At 34.5% G+C, this 17059-nt stretch overlaps 1 long non-coding RNA gene across 10 annotated transcripts in view; it reads right to left on the bottom strand.

Moving 5' to 3' along the window:
* LOC107195425 overlaps nucleotides 1-17059 on the bottom strand; it is a 292038-nt gene that overhangs the window by 29690 nt on the left and 245289 nt on the right. The window contains exon 8 of one of the 10 annotated variants that reach the window (XR_003045228.1): nucleotides 9106-9415. The exons of the other annotated variants lie outside the window; for them this stretch is intronic. This is a non-coding gene — a long non-coding RNA (uncharacterized LOC107195425). The remainder of the gene's footprint in view (nucleotides 1-9105; nucleotides 9416-17059) is intronic. 10 annotated transcript variants of the gene reach the window in all.

Here is a 17059-nt window from a genome sequence, read left to right as displayed (position 1 = left end):
TTTAATGCTCTGTTAGCATCATTTTGAAATTTGTAATAATTTGTGAGTAAGCGGACCTCAGCATTTATTTTGTTCTGGCCCAGAAAATGACGTAGCCAGTATTGGTGCCAGGCACTACTCTGTGCTTTGTAAACAATTACAGGATTTGGCCTCAATTTTCCTTCCTTCTCAGTTTTGACTGAGGTACAACAGGGTAGATAGCAGGGTAGATGTTAGGATAACTAAGTAAGCATGAGAGAGCCTGCTCACCACATATGAAGGGTTACATTGCAAAGGCCATCATCACCTGTTTTGTATGTCTTTGACCTTTCAGCCAGATTAAAGTGCTAAACAAGGGGAAGAGAGAAAAATTTGGGATGATACCTCTTCAGAGAAAGCAATTCCCTTACTATAAATTCCCTTTCCCTGTTGTGGTTGGGAGGACAAAGACTTAAGAAGGACAAGAAGGATGGATATCTGACTCATGCCCGAGAAAGTTTCAGTGGACTATGGCTTAGATCTAACTCGTACTTAGAAATCTATAATCTAAGAGGGTGACAGAATAGAGGATCAAAGGAAGTGATCTAATTTGTTGGAACAAGGGATAATGTGTGAGAATTGTCTGTGGGCCATCTGGAAGAGAAGCCTCGTGTAGAATTATCTTAGGTCTTCCAAGGTCTATCTTGGGGCTTCTGGAGGCACGAGAAGACTCCAGGGAAAGGATGTTCAGGTGGTGACGAGTAGCTAAAGCAGGAGTCAAGGCTCTAGAATACAATGTATCCACAGTGACCAAGAGAACCATGAGAAGAATTGGCTAAAGAGAACATTCAAAAAGCTCCCTAACACAACCATGAGGAAAAGGGTCAGCTATAATTATTTGCATGGCCTTCTAAAAGAGCTTGCCAGCTTTAACTATCTGCCAGACCAGAAGGCATAAAGTCACCAAAGAATCATTTCTTCTCACTCTCTCTAACTTTAATCCTGAAATGCAGCTGAGGACTGGGAGAGGTAGCGAGCAGGAAGGGAGAAGTACCAGAGCCCTTGCATCACTGTAGTCTGAGGATGAAACAAGTGCCTACTGGTTGAGGGCTAAATTTCTTGTTAAATCAGAATTGGACTTTCCACTATAATATCAGGCTAAACATTCTGGTGACTGAATTGAGCCTGTGTTCTCGATGTAAGGCAATAGTTGGATCTCCTTTGACCCAATAATGAGAGGAAAAGCAGGGGAAGCTGTCTGAGTTTTCATGCCAGGGACAGGAGAAGGTTATATCTTCTCCCACTGCCCCATTAAACATTATTCAGTGATCACAGTGCACACACATCATGCTTGTTGACATATTGGTCACATCTTTATAACCCATTCAATAATCCCAATGCTCTGCAAAAAGTACCATCCAAATGTTGAAAGGAGAAAAATAAGGAACACAGAGGGTAAGAGAACTTAGCAAATTAATAAATGATAGAGCTAGAATTTGGAGCCGGGTTTAGGTTTTTTAAGATTTATTCTTTTAGTCATTAGACTGATTCTCTCTCTTAGATTAGAAAAAAATACTAATTATTGAGTACTTACTATATTCCAGGAACAGTCTAATGGCCTCAAATATGTTACTTACTTCTTACGTAAAGCATAAGTTAGATGCTATTCTTATTATCTAGAGGAGGAAACTGAGAATTAGGAGGTTTCAGTAACTAGTCAGTAACTAGTCTGAAGTTACATAGCCATGAAATTACATAGCTCTTGTCTGTCTGGCCCCAAATTTGTGCAGTTCAGAGAGAAAAATAGAAAGAGGAGGGAGGGGAAAGGGGGAAGAGGAGCAGAGCGAGAGAGGTTTTCCTTCTACTTTTCTTCTCAAATAAGTCATACCTTTGCTAAAAGAAAATACACATAGAGGTCTTCTTAATTATATAACCAATGGTAGCCACTGAAAACAACATAATTATTAGCTAAATGTGATCCCATGAAAAGGTCACCATAAACACAGAAAGAGAAGACTAACAGTCATGACAACCTTAGCCGACAAGAAAGTCACCAACTATGCGTTACTCATCTGAGTGAAATCGTAATGTTAGAGAGACAACTGCTCTTTCCTGTTTCCAGGTATATTCAGAGAAGTCTTCATGGAAAACATGAGTCATTAATAATAATTTTACTTAGATAGTTCAAGAACAAAAAGAACACCCAGGTTGGGGGATGGTAGTAAAAGTGAAATCAAGAACTGGAAATAAATTCAACTGATAAAGGTAGAAGGCAGGGAACGAGTTTTTCTTTTAGAAAGATTGCTGTTATAGAAGAGTGGGACATATGTCGTGGCTGCATTATTAATGCAGATAGCTGAAGTTGGGCTGATATATGTGAACTTGATGTGGTAGGAAATGAGAATCCATGGCAGGTGCTTCATCAAGTGATTAAGCAAGGAAAGTTAAGTTTTGAAATATTTGCCTGGGAGTGGTATACTAGCTAGTTTGGATTCAAGAAGAAAATAGAGCCAATGGGAGTGAATAAAAATTTGTTAAAATTTCACAGTATGGCACCTCATTTAGCCTTTGAAGAATGGACTTTGGGATTCTCTTAGTTTTCCTTCTTGAATGAGAATAGAAATGAATGAGGATGGGAGTAGATATCTGAAACATAGACATGTAGATTCCTGATAGGTACATATCTGCAAACTCTAAGAGCAGAGCTGTAGCCCTGAAACAATGTGGAGAGTTTTTATCACTGTATATTAAATAATGCATACACAGGTCATAGTTTAATGACCCAATATTCAATATATATATATAATGTAGAAAAAAATCATCATTGTGATACTGGGAAGCATGATGTGGTAGAAACAGCACTGACTTAATCAGAATTATGTGTGTTCAGCATTCAATTCTAGTTTGTTACCTACTGCACCTGAAGACAGTGGAATATTGAAAGAAAACCCTGAATACCCTGAACACTCTGGGGTAATGACTTCTATTTAAAATTCTCTAACATGATTCCTGGAGTTGGAATGCCAAATCAAAATTTCTCAAAATTTTGTTGCAGAATGCCAGGATACCACCGAATAAGGTAACAATGAGGCAGGGAGGAGATTCTTATTTTGCTCAAAACTTTTCTTACAGTATCTAAATAATAAGCTCTGATGAGCTCTTGTGGGGGAGGGTAGAAGTGGTTGGGGCAGCGTAAGTCACTGATGTGGTACGTTTTCCAAATTTCTCACTGGCAATATCTATATCATGGTTTCTATTTGAAGTGTTAACAATGGAGGAAACATTGCTAAGAATGGCTGTGATGGATCAGCCAAGAAAGCTCGAATTGCCCTTTTCTTTCACATCCACTTGTCTAGTGTGTCTCTGACATGAAACAGAATCAACGCAGAAGGGGTGAAGTAAGGTTACCTAGGATCCCAGACAAATTTCTTTTAAGTTTGGCTTATTCCTTTGAGTGATTTCTTAAAAATTGACCTTTCTATTGAGGCATTTTCTAGAACAGTATGATGTCTTATTGAAGCATGCCTGTTGAGAGTCTTTGAAAGCCTTTTTTTTTTTTTTTCCACAGCTGCACAAGTCTATGTCGGCTTTGGACCAGAAAAAACAATGTGATATTTTCTCTTTTCTTTGCAATATTCAATTTCCATTCTCATGAATTATAATTTATTTGAAGTAATGAAATATAAATGTATCTTTGAAATCAGATGTTAATTTGTGTTCTCGTTTTTAAAACACTTTTTTTTTTGTTTGTTTCTGTACAAATTATCAGTCAATTATCTCTCTTTGGGTATAATGTAAACATGGCTGATATTTAGGGATTTATTTCTGGAGTAAATGCATGCTGCCCTTACAAATCTGAATAAATGCCTACTGCTCCTGAGTTGGTAATAAACATAATCAATAATTTGGTTCAAATCAAAAAGTTCTCAGGAATATCATATACGGTACTGAGTAAGTAGTTTTACTTAGGTTGAAATGATGATTCCCTATAAAAACCCTCTAACTGCTCAAACATTTTACTCGAAATGTAAGGCCTCATATGTCTTTTTTTCCCATAATTTTTCCTTTTTTAAAAATAGAAACAAATCCAGATTATTGAAATAAATATTGTTTGAGAAATGCAACTGCTCAAATAAACGTGTAAGTGTTCTCTGAGCAGCTAGTGGAAGAGGAGAGGATAGAGTAGCAGTGAAGGAAGTGAGAAAAGCATAAAGAGTTTTTCTAATGAGAAGCAATGTTAGAAGAACTCTCAGGCCTAAGGAACCCTCTTTTCACCTCGAGGTTTGTTACTGTCACTATCTCAATTCATTCTTAATACCCTAAAATAGTTACATCACTGTCAATTACCTGTTATGCAACAGATACGTTTCATCTTGTTTTTTGGTAATTGTTTTTGAGGCAAATGGAAACATGACAAACTAAACAAGATCAATGCTACTAATATTCTATAATATAATTATTTTCCTATCATTCATGTCTTATACTTTTTCATATTCTACTACTGTTCTCCTTCCAAGTTTATTGCTGATGCAGTGTTTGACATTAATACTAGTTATTCAGAGTGGCTAATTATATGACTCTTTACACAAAAGGAAAAAAAAATCTTGAGTCACCCAAAATTACAATAGTAGAGGAGATAAAACTTTAGACATTTTGTTCGAGTTAAGATGAGTCATTCTAATATGAGACACTATTTTTTACTTGTCAAGTACTTTATAATTATCTAGTTATATGGGAGTATTATATATGTATAAATGCTGTTTTATTAAAATGTCCTATAAAAAATCATCGACTATTCACCTTTATCAGCACTATGCTTGATGATGGACATATAATGATGGATATGAATAGTCCTAACTTTCTAGGTCTTGTGGTCCTCTTACCTCTTCTCATGAAACAGGCAGGGATGCTATTATTAATTGAAGTCCAGAAATCAAATAGCTTGCCCAGGCTTCAGAACTAGTGAATATCTAAGACATTCTTATTCCTAGCTCAGAGTTACATTTGGTACACTAAAGTCTTCTCAGATTGTGTTCCACCATGGAGATTCAACATTCTGAGAAGCAATTCAGTAGAGAAGCATTGTTTAATTCAGTGAGTCCCAAACTATTAACATTTCACTGTATATAGTTTTGGGATGTAATCATCATACTTGTATTTTCAAGAGATGAGCTCGGAAATACATTTGCTTAGTTCATAAAGTGAGAGATTTGTCAAACTCAGTTGGCCTCCTTCCTTGGAGATCCCTTTGTCAGAGTAGCACTCATTATCATCTTATGGTAACTCAATACTGAATGAATCTCAGAGCAGCAAAGTATATAAACTACTATGCATATTGCCAGCCCTCTTTGTCTCTTTTAAAAAGAAGACAAGGTCTTTAAAAATTAGATTTAATATTTTTAATACTTAATGTTACATATTTTATAAGGCATTTAATCTTTCAAATATTGTATGATGACACAGTATTTTATAACCACACAACAATTACTCAACTTCCTAGAAAGAGATGCCTCAAACTAATTACATTTTGGTTTCTTTGCCATGCAGGTGGATAGGTGGGTGGAATAGTGCTATTCTTTACTATACATAATCCATCCTAATGTTGCTATCATTCAGTCTCTATAAACACCACTATCAAGGCCATAAACATATCCATCATCTTCCAAAATTTCCTCCTACTCCCTTCATTATTTCTGTGTGTGTGTGTGTGTGTGTGTGTGTGTGTGTGTGTGTGATAAGAACACTTAACATGAGATCTACTCTCTTGGCAAATTTTAAATATACAACACAGCACTTTTAGCTATAAGTACATGTAGGTATCCAGAACTTATTTATTTTGCATAGCAGAACAACTTTGTACCCTTTGACCATCACCTCCTCATTTTCTCCTTCTCCCATCCCCTGGCTACCACCATTCTACTCCCCCCTTCTATACAATAGTTTGACTATTTTCGATTGCACATGTAAATGAGATCATATAGTATTTGCCTTTCTGTGTCTAGCTTATTTCACTTAGTATAATAATCTCCAGGTCTATTTATATTTTGTAAATGGAAGGATTTACTTCTTTTTTAAGGCTAGATAATACTCCACTGTAGGCATATACCACATTTTCTTTATCTAGTCAGCTGTCAATGAATATTTAACTTGCTTTCATGTCATGGCTATTGTGAATAATGCTGCAATAAACATTGAAGTGCAGGTATCCTTTTGAGATCCTGATTCCAATTCTTTTGAATAAATATCTAAAAGTGGAATTGCTGGATCATACTGTTGTTCTATTTTTAATTTTGTGAGGAACCTCCATTTTGATGTTCATAATGACTGTACCCATCAAAAGTTTATCAGAGTTATCTTTTATCCACATCCTCACCAACATGTATCTTTTTTTAAAAAAAAATAATAGCTATTCTAAAAATTGTAGGGTGATACCTCATTGTGGTTTTGATTTGCATTTTCCTAATGATTAGTGAAGTTGAGCATATTTTCATATACCTCTTGGACATTTGTACATCTTCTTTGGAGAACTGTCTATTCAGATCTTTGCCCATTTTTAAAATCTATTTATTTATTTATTTTGCTATTGCGTTGTAGGGTTTTTTAAATATTTTTTTGGATATTAATCCATTATCAGATATATGCTTTGCGAATATTTTATCTTATTCTGTAAATGATATACATTTACAGAATGTATCTCAAATGAAAATGTTTTTTCATTTCATCAATTGTTTTCTTTGCCGTACAGAAGCTTCTTAGTTTGATGTAGGCTTATTTGGTTGCCTGTGCTGTCACTGTCATATTCAAAAACATCACTACTAAAACCAATGTCAAGGAGCTTTTCTGCTATGTTTTACCGTAAGACTTTTACAGTTTCATGTCTTACAGTTAAGTCATTAATCCATTGTTAGTTTTTGAACTAAAAGTCACATCCAGTGATGGCATGGGTGTAAATGGAAAGTTACAGATGTAGAGAGGAGTGGGAGAGAAAAATAGATTGAGAGAGAGAAAAAATGTGTATGGGGCCCTATAAACAGAGGGGTTTACTGTGTGCAAATCACAGAGATATAGAAGATATGGCAGATATTTTCAGTGTGGACATAACCCATGATATTTGATGGAATAGCTAGAGATTCCGAGGTGTTCCAAATATTCTGGATTAGATAATGCTTTGTATTTATCATACATTGAAAACTACAACATGAATAACCTATCACAGTTGAGCATTGTCCTATCCTACAAGCTCCTTACAACTAAAACTGCTCTTTGGCTATAGAAACATATCACTTCGAGTGTTTTGCATTTTATATTGTTTACCCTTTTACTTCTGAGCTCAGTAAAATATTCTGATTTTATCTGGTTCCTTCTAAAGAATTGCCATTTGCAAATTTCTAAGTATCAACTTGCATTCCAAATATTTCACAGCCATTTAATCCCACCACTTGTCTTTAAAAGTCATTTGACCTTAGGAGATTGCCAGCTCACAAAAATGTGTTCTTGTAAAGAACAATCTATTTCTTGGACATATAATCACAATCTGTTTGTCTGTGGTCCTTTTCCCCACAGATAAAGCAATCACTTTAGACAACTGCAATAATAACTATTTAAGGTAAATATTAATATTAGAAGTTAAACTATTTTACAAACAAAAATAAATGAGATGTATAGAGCAACAGCAGTAGCAGCAAAAATAACAATACATACATACACACTTTAGACTTTCATTACTTTAAAATCCGTCCAAAGAAATTATTTAATGTACTTTGAAAAGTTTTTATTTTAGGCCAAATATCCTGAATATTTGTAGCTTGAAGATGTCAAGTGAGTGTCACAAATCATCATGATTATGAGCATCAATCTGTCTTGGAGTAGGAAGTTTGTATAAGCCTCTGGCACCAAAGAGGGTTTTGTAAGAAATATGTTGTCTGGATGTCATGACTTCTTACTCAACTTTCAAATAATTGTAGTAGAAAGTATGAGTTATAGAACAAACTCAGCCAGAAGGGTGAGAGATTCTCTACCCTCACCAGTGTGTTTGTCCTCCCAGCTGTCTTGCTGATTGCATTTGGCTCAGGTCAAGTTCAGAAGAACATCTTCTGAGACATGGAGTTGCTTGGCATTGAGAAATCTGTCATGCCTAGACACCTGATTTCAGGATTTAACATTAAGAGTATCCATGCCCCATAAAAAGCAGAGCAGATTTTTTATGAATGTTTAATCATTATGCTAATCTTTTGTCTCATTTGCATAGATATTTGAGAATGAATATTTGGATTATTTTTAAAGTACTCTAGCCTACGAATGGCTTCACTATCTCAGATGAATAGGCCTAAACTATACTAAACTTCTTATAGAAAACTTCAGAGGATATATTAAAATCTGTCTTCTATATTTCTGAAGTTAACTGAGAATATGTTATAATAAATTGATAACCTGTAAATAAAAATAGGGTTTTTGAATAATCAAATATTATTTTGTAAGAACCAAGAAGAAATGGGGGGTTTTGTTTTAGTTTCTATATACAAAAGATTAAAAATAGAAGGATTGCTCCCATATGCAAATATAAAATATCTAAATTTGCATCATGGCAGATTTCTATGATGAAGTCAGATAAAAATACAGTTGTTAGGAAAAAAAAAAGAATGTTTTTAAAATACTTTGTGGTTGAAGATGGGTTTAATTGCTCTAAGAGTACTCTCTCAAGATGATTAGATAGTAGCCATTTCTTCCCCTTTGTTTTTCACAGGGAGATCAAGAATGGAATATTTTATAATCTTCCAATTTTTATTGAGTATAACATGCCAAAATTGTAATGATAGGGAAAAATCTTAAAAACAAAAACTAAGTATCAAATCAACAGTGTCTCTTTGAAAAGTATTGGCCAGAGTCTACAACTTCAATAAGGAAAAGTAGAGATGGGATAGTATTTGAGGCAAAAATGATATAACTTTTTATTACCTTTGCCTCCCTACAAGCTTCTCATTGGAAATCTATCCAAAAGACAATATATAAAACCCAGTAAAACTACAATCTTTTAGAAATATTTTTAGCACTACCCAATAAAATTTCTGCAACTTCAGAAAATATTTTGTCTTAAACAAAAATAGGGTAATAAGCAGGTGCCTTATGAAATTTATAACATCAATTTACCTGAGTTATGCAGTCAAAGGCCACTGCTGCCCAGGCCGAAGGGCAACACTGACTGTAAGACTTGAAGTGAGACTGCCAGAGTTGGAATTAGGGTTTCACTATTAATTAGAAGGACACATCACTTTTCTTATACATCTCCTCGGATCCTTCCAGCTGTACCGTCTCCAGGGTCTTTGGTTGCCATTCCAGCCAAGCCATTGCTGCAGCAATCGTCTCTGCACAGGTTTCAGATGGTTCAGAGGGAAGCAAATCAACTCTACCTTCAGTCATTCCCCAGCAGTGCCTCCTGTGCCTTTCTCGCTGGTGCATGCTGTTTATGAAAGATCATAAAACACCAGGGGATCCTTTTGACAACTGTGCTTGCTCAATCCAGAAGTAAATATTGGAAAAATATTTCTAATGGGACACGTAAACCCATGGATACTCTTTCTTTTGTTCTCTTCTCTAATGGTTAGACAGTCCTGAGATGTATTTAACATAAAGCCTCTCAGAAAATAATTCTGAGAGATCCAGAGCAGTTGAACTTGATGCCAAGTGCTGATCAGCTCAGTATTGCTACCTTATACTGACTCTCTCCTTCCTAGTCTTGGTCTTTTTTCCCTAACTCCTGCCTCCTTGGTTTTGCATTCCTTAATACAATTTTAGCACATAAACTATTGCCTCAGACTCCTTTCAAAAGAACCCAGGCGAAGAACATGTATAATATTAGGTAAACAAACTCCTCTGTGACTCAATTTCCTGATATGGAAATGGGTAATAATAGTTCTCATTTCGTAGGGTAATCGCACTGACAAAATGCTTTCATACATGAAAAATACTTAGAACATTTCCTGACACACAGAAAGCAGAATTTGAAACAAAATTTTATGTACCAATCGCTTTTACGTCTCCTTTTCCTAGTTGCAGAATTTTTTTCAAATAGAAGCCAATGTTCTCTTGGTTCTATGACTATTTTTTTCATTTATCTACATATGTTGAGCATAAACTTGGGCCAGACACTATACTCTATACCAGAGATTTATATAAAGATCATACTTCTTCTCTTAAACAAGCTCATAGCCTTGTGAGGAAAGCAGGAAAAAAACAATACATAAGGAATAATAAATACCGACAGGGATATTCACAACACTATGGAAATAGGAAGCAGTTACCCCAAATGAGAGGCTTGAAAACTCATTTTAGACAAAACTACAGCTTAGCTAAATTTTGAAGGGCACACAGTAGTTAACTGGAATAAGTAAAGCATTAAGATCATTTCAGAGAAAAAGCAATGAATGTATAAGGAGACATGGGAAAGGAGTACATTCAGGTATTATAAGCAGTTCTGCATTTTTATATTTAAAGCTCAAAGTGGGAAGAAGGAAAATATAACACTGAAAAGTAGCAAGGGTAATATCATGAAGAGTTGTGTATATTATCCTAAGATGTTAGTTTTCATCCTGAAGGCATTCAGGAACCATAGAGGGAGCTTAGGCAGAAGAGATAGACTTACAGAAAAAATCACTCTGGGGTAGTAGAATGAACTGGAGGGAGCAAAACAGAAGGTTGAATTGAATAACTCATACCAAAAAAATGACCTGAACCCAGGAAGTGGTAAAGGTAGTAGGGATGTAGAGGAAGGAACAGATTTAAATTTTATTTTATTTATTTTGTTGACTTAAATTTTATTAAAGAACAAAATAGACATAGAGGTAACAGATAAAATATATGATAGATAGATGATAGATAATTAGATAGATAGATAAAGACAAATAACTACAAATAGGTTTTTTATGATAGGTATTATAGATAGACAGGGACATATGTATATATAAATATATGTAGATAAGTATGGTGATTTAAAAAGTGGTGGACTGAGAGAAAGAGAATTCTACACCATCTTCGGATCTTGGCTCAGAAGTTGTGGAAGATGGTACCAAAGATCAATATAAGGCACATTGGAGGAGGGGTTCTTAGGGATGGAGTCTGGAGGGTATCTGCTGAGTTCGGTTTTGAACCTGTTGAATGTGAGAGTTCTGTGCGACAATCAAAAGCAGATACCTAGAGTTCTAGAGCAGAGAACTAGCAGTTCTCTGAGTTTCTACTGAGAGAAAGGAGAAAAGAAGAGGATACTTTAAAAATATCAGAGCCTTTGAAGAGTTTCTTCTTTTGAAAATCTTATAAACTTTAATATATAACTAAATATAAAAAGTTAGATATTTAAGTTCTTTGACCTTACATATTCAGACAAGAAAATAAAAAAAAATTTACTTTGTTTTTATTAATCTTTTTTAACATTCATTGGAGTCGGAAAAGAGAAACAATTTCAAAACATTAATAAACAATTGCAAAGTAAAACCACAGGAGCAAGTGTCAGTGTCTATATATTTGGGGCAACAACATGAATGAACCTTGAGATAATCACGCTAAATGAAATAAGCCAGACAGAAAAAGAAAAAGTTGAAAACCACCCACGGACTTCACATGGTATCACTTATATGTGAGATATAAACCTAAAGCAACAAACAAACAGGACAAACAGAGACTCATGGACATGGACAATAGACTAGTGGTTACCGGAGGGTAGGGGGTGTTGGGGAGGGAGGTAGTAGATGGGGTAAGGAGTCAAATATATGATGACAGAAAGAAATCTAACTATGGGTGGCAAAGACACAATGCAATATAAATATGCCTTACTATTGAATCGTACACCTGAAACACTGGATTTCGTTAATCGATGTCACCATAATAAAAATAAATTTAAATAAATAAAGAGAATAAATAAAATAAAAATATGTTAATGCTAGATATCATATATGATAAATATAGTACAATGGTTTAAAATAATTTGAGGTAGATAATGTTCTGGTAGATGCTACATAGATAATTAAGGAAAGGCCTCTTAGGAAGTGTTATTTAGGCTGAAATCTGGAAAATGAAGGACCAGCCAGGCAAAGGCATGAGAATGTTGTATAGAGAGAATCATGTTATATAGAATATTGAACTGAAACCCCCCTAAATAAAATACTATCCTATGAAAATTATCCCTTCCATAAAGAAATGCTTAGAAACCAAATGATTTTAGTAGCATGGCTTCTAGGAACTAATGCCGGATGCTCCAAAATAAAATTCGGCTACTTAATTACATTCAGGAACTGAATGGTTGGGCAAAGATCAACTTAAAACTGAATCCCAGACTTTGGTTAATTATGAAAATGTCGGAGTTCCACAGACTGTGGCATGGAAGTCACCCACGGACTTCAAACTTGTGGTGTCTATTAGACTACTGAAATGTCTCAAAAGTTTGGGGAAATGCAAATTAAATATATTTTAAGATAAATATATACAATTTCATATCAGAGTGTATGCCATGAATTTCATTTAATCTGTATCAAACCTGAGGACTATTATCAAATGAAAATAAAACTCTATGCTCTGTATGAATTCTGATTCTTACATATGCAGTATAAAATATTAAATAAACTTATTACAGCCACAAGTTTATGGCAGCCAAATGAACTGGCTGTTTGAAAATGTGAATTGTCAGCACTGCCATTTTCTTGGGCAGGGATGGGATTGGTTCTAAAATAAATACCAGTGAACAGTCTTTCCATTAATTACATGTGTAACCACCAGCTGTGGGTCCGAATGAAGACCTATTTTCTTTAGTTTTCTATGCCCCCATCCCACAATCAGTGAAATAACTGAAAATAATTGAAGAAAGATAACAATAGTAAAGCTTTCATATATAAAACCTATCAACGTAATTTCAGAGGTGTAGTATAACCTACACTCTTCTCACACCTATTCCACAGCTAGCTCGTTTCTCCTCACAGCTATAATGTTTAAATTCACACAATACAATACCTAGCACGTTGTAGGCATTTGCTGAATAAACTACTAAGATCTTTAAAAAGTATGCAATGGTAACCCTCAAGTAGCTTTCAATCTAATAAGCTTCACTTGAAATTTTGGGTGCCAGTTCTTATAAATTTAACAAAAGATGGTCTAGTCTTCTAATGACTCATTAATAATTACAGACAAGTTTAGAAGCAAAGTCAGTATATTTACTTAGATATTGGCCAGGTGGCTAAAACATTGAAAATATCTGATCAAATTAATTTTAAAATCCAAAGTTTGGAGGCAGCGTAGAAATCCATTGTTAAGATAGAGACAGGAAAATTAATTAATCTGTGCTGTAATATATTTTACTACGTATACTGCAAAAAATATCTTGGTCCCCACACAAATATTCACACCACTCATGAAACTAGTTTTAAGTTTTTATGCTTTTTATTATTACTATTATTTGCTTAAAAATGACTTCTCTGACCTATAAAAATTTTAGTTCAGATTCTCATCCTTACTAATTCTCAGTCTTTGGAGTCCACTTCTGTTCAAAGCCTGTCCTGACAAGTTCTTCCCAGTAACCTTCTCTCCTTATCTCATCCACTATTACTTAGATTTTTTTTTATGTCTTCAGTTAACACTTACATGCCTATACACATCAGATCCTATTCTTTACATATCTTGATTTACATATATGTAAATCATATTGATTCATTTAACCCTCATTTAGATTATAAAAGGCAAATATATGTTTTTAAATTATATTATGCATATATATGCAAATGACTAAGACCTATAAATATTTTTATTATCTGTTTTATTCATTTAATACTATGAACAATTTCCCAAAGCCATTAAATATTCTTTTAAACATATCTAAGTGGCTGCAAAACATTTTGTCATATAGGCAATTCATTATAAATATATAACCAAAATTCATTTTTGTATATATCTGGTTTATTCAGTCATTTCCCAATTTTTAAATTTTATTTGAAAATGACCACCATAATTAGTGTCTTAAATGCCTTTGATGTCCTGCCACCATGCTCCAGACTTCAGTATTGATTCTAGCAACAACTGTAGTAGATAGTTATGTTTGGGCTTTAATAGTCTAGGCTTATAACAGGTGTCTTTCTCTAGTTATGAGGCCAAGGATGCCCAGGAATTGGCATTAATCCATGAAGAATATAGGCAGATGGTGAGGAGAGGTGATGCCTGCACAGTAGCCCTTACCAATGGGAGATGACCCCTCAGGGATGAATTCTTCTACCAGTTGGTCTTTGAGAGAAAAATTCTGAGAAGGATTATACAGACTCTTGAAGAGATCCCAGGTGGGATAAAGCCCCAGTTGGTGACTTCAACAACAGACACTTATTATAGCTTTTTCTCCATGCCTCAGTCTCTCCTATCCTTCATCCCTCCATCCTGGTATTACCACACTAGCACAAATCCTTGTCTCAGGCTCTGCTTTGGGTTGTGAAGAGAGCCATGCAGTTCAATTAGTGTCCTTTCCATAACTCCTTGTGCATATTTCTAATTATTTTCATTGGACTGACTGCTAGATGTAGAATATCTGAGTTTAAAACAAAATTTTTGATACATATTACATGTTGATAAATTTTAATTAAATAGACAAATACCAATTGCCTAATTACTATGGGTCTTCTTAATTGATTTATATTTATTTTTTAACTTAAGAAAACTTTTTATTCTATATTGATTCATCAGACAGCTATTTTAAGAACTTTGGGATAATTTTTAATCTTGGAAAAGTCATATAAGGAAGTGATATTTGCTGTACAAACTCCATGACAGTCTAATTTCTATGAAACCTTTTCCAAACCAAGAATTTCACTGACCTTTCAGACTTGAACATAACTAATCCTCTCCGAAAGAATAAAATGCCACAATAAAAGCTGTCAGCATTCCATTTCCACTCTTTCGGAAAATAGGTAGAATTCAACTTTAGTTAGAGACATCTATTGGTAAAATTTTCCATTTGCCAATTCTCGACCACTTACTGTTTGGTTAATAATATCCCTATGAAACATATTCAAAAACAAGATATTTATTTGAAAAACTATATGAGTGCTGTGCTTCCTTTGCCTGCAGATGTCTAACCTAATCATCCTCTAGACAGCTAAGATACAATGCCATAATTTTTAATCCACCTGCTCTGGTTCACATCCAGTGGTTCTGTGATTACATCACAGGCCTATAGTGATAAGCTGTTCCATGTATTCTTGTTAGTAATGTTTTATAGCAGCTGCTGCTGGATCTCAAGGTTAATAAAAGCCTTTGTCTAAGAAAATGTATTCTTTTTACTTGAAAGAAAATTCAACTGTATATAGTCTCTTGGGCTTTTATGAGCTTGATTTTCATTGTTGCCCTCATTCTCTCTAGTTTTTTATTTTATAAGAATTATGTGCATCTTTAAGTAATCTGTATATAAATATAAATGCTCTTTATTTGACACTGTTAACAGTTTAGATCTTTTTAAAAAACATACTTAGACACACAACTGTATATAATTAGGTCTATGGTTATAAGAACTTTGTTTTTAATTAAAGTATATTTGACATATAATATTATACTAGTTTCAGGTATACACCATAATTAGTTTCAGGCATACAACATAATGATTCTACATTTATATACCTAATAGTAAAGAGAAAAATACAAGTCCACTACCCACAATGATTAATATGGGTGCTATGACAGTGTGGTATCATTAAAACCAAGAAGAAAACGTGTTTCAAGAGGGAAGGAAAGGCAAACTGTCAAATGCTACTAGATGGTCTAGCAAGAGGATGAAAAACAGATGGATTTAGCATCCTAGAGATTGTGAGTGATCTTGACAAGTGTGGGTTAAATGGCACATTATGGGTCATACTTGGGAATGAAGCCATATTGGTGTAGGCTGAAGAGAGAGTAGTTGCTGAGAAAAGAGAGATGGTAAATATAAATAACTCTTTTGAGAAGGTTTGCTTTGAACAGGGTTAGAGAGAGATGGGAATACAACTGAAATAGAGTATGGTGTCTAGGGGCACCTAGAACTCATTTTTAACTTGGGAGATGCTAAAGTGTATTTATATGAATGTGTATATCATAAGAGGGTTTCTTTTAGTAACCATCCATAAAAGTCAAAACAAAACCTTTCAAAAATATTATTGAAATATCCAAAATATACAAAGAACTCATATGACTCAATAAGAACAACAACAAAAAACAAATGATCCAATCAAAAAATCTGAACAGACACTTCTTCCTAGAGGACATACAAATGGCCAACAAATATATGAAAAGATACTCAATATCACTAGTTATTAGGGAAATGCAAATCAAAACCACAATGAGATACCATCTCACACCTGTTAGAATAGCTGTAATCAACAGGACAAGTAATAACAAATGCTGGTGAGGATGTGGAGAAATAGAAACCCTCATACACTGCTGGTGGGACTGCAAATTGGTACAGCCACTGTGGAAAACAGTATGGAGGTTCTTCAAAAAACTAAGAATTGATCTACCATATGATCCAGCAATCCCTCTACAGAGTATTTACCCCTAAGACTTGAAAACCCATATCTGAAAAGATATTTGCATACCGATGTTCATAGCAGCATTATTCGCAGTGATCAGGACATGGAAGCAACTGAAGTGTCCTACAATAGATGACAGGCTAAAGAAGCTGTGGTACATATATACAATGGAATATTACTCAGCCATAAGAAGAGATGAAATACTGCCATTTGCAACAACATAGATGAACCTTAAGATAATCATGTTAAGCGCAATAAGCCAGACAGAAAAAATTGAAAATCACATAATATCACTTATATGCGGGATATAAACCTAAAAGTAGCATATGAACAAGACAAACAGAGACTCATGATCATGGACAATAGACTAGTGGTTACCGCGGGCAGGGGAGGAGAGGGGGGGGGGGGGTAGATGAGGTAAAGGGGGTCAAATATGTGGTGACATAAAGAAATCTAACAATGAGAGGTGAACACACAGTGTAAGTATATATATGCCTTACTGTTAAAGTGTACAGCTGAAACTTATTGGATTTCATTAACCAATGTCACCGTAAAAAATTAATTAATTAATTTAAAAAATATTA

Source organism: Pteropus alecto, unplaced genomic scaffold, assembly GCF_000325575.1.
Source record: "Pteropus alecto unplaced genomic scaffold, ASM32557v1 scaffold81, whole genome shotgun sequence".
NCBI lineage: Eukaryota > Metazoa > Chordata > Mammalia > Chiroptera > Pteropodidae > Pteropus > Pteropus alecto.
Note: the sequence above shows the minus strand (reverse complement) of the source record. Positions and strands in the feature narration are given on the sequence as shown.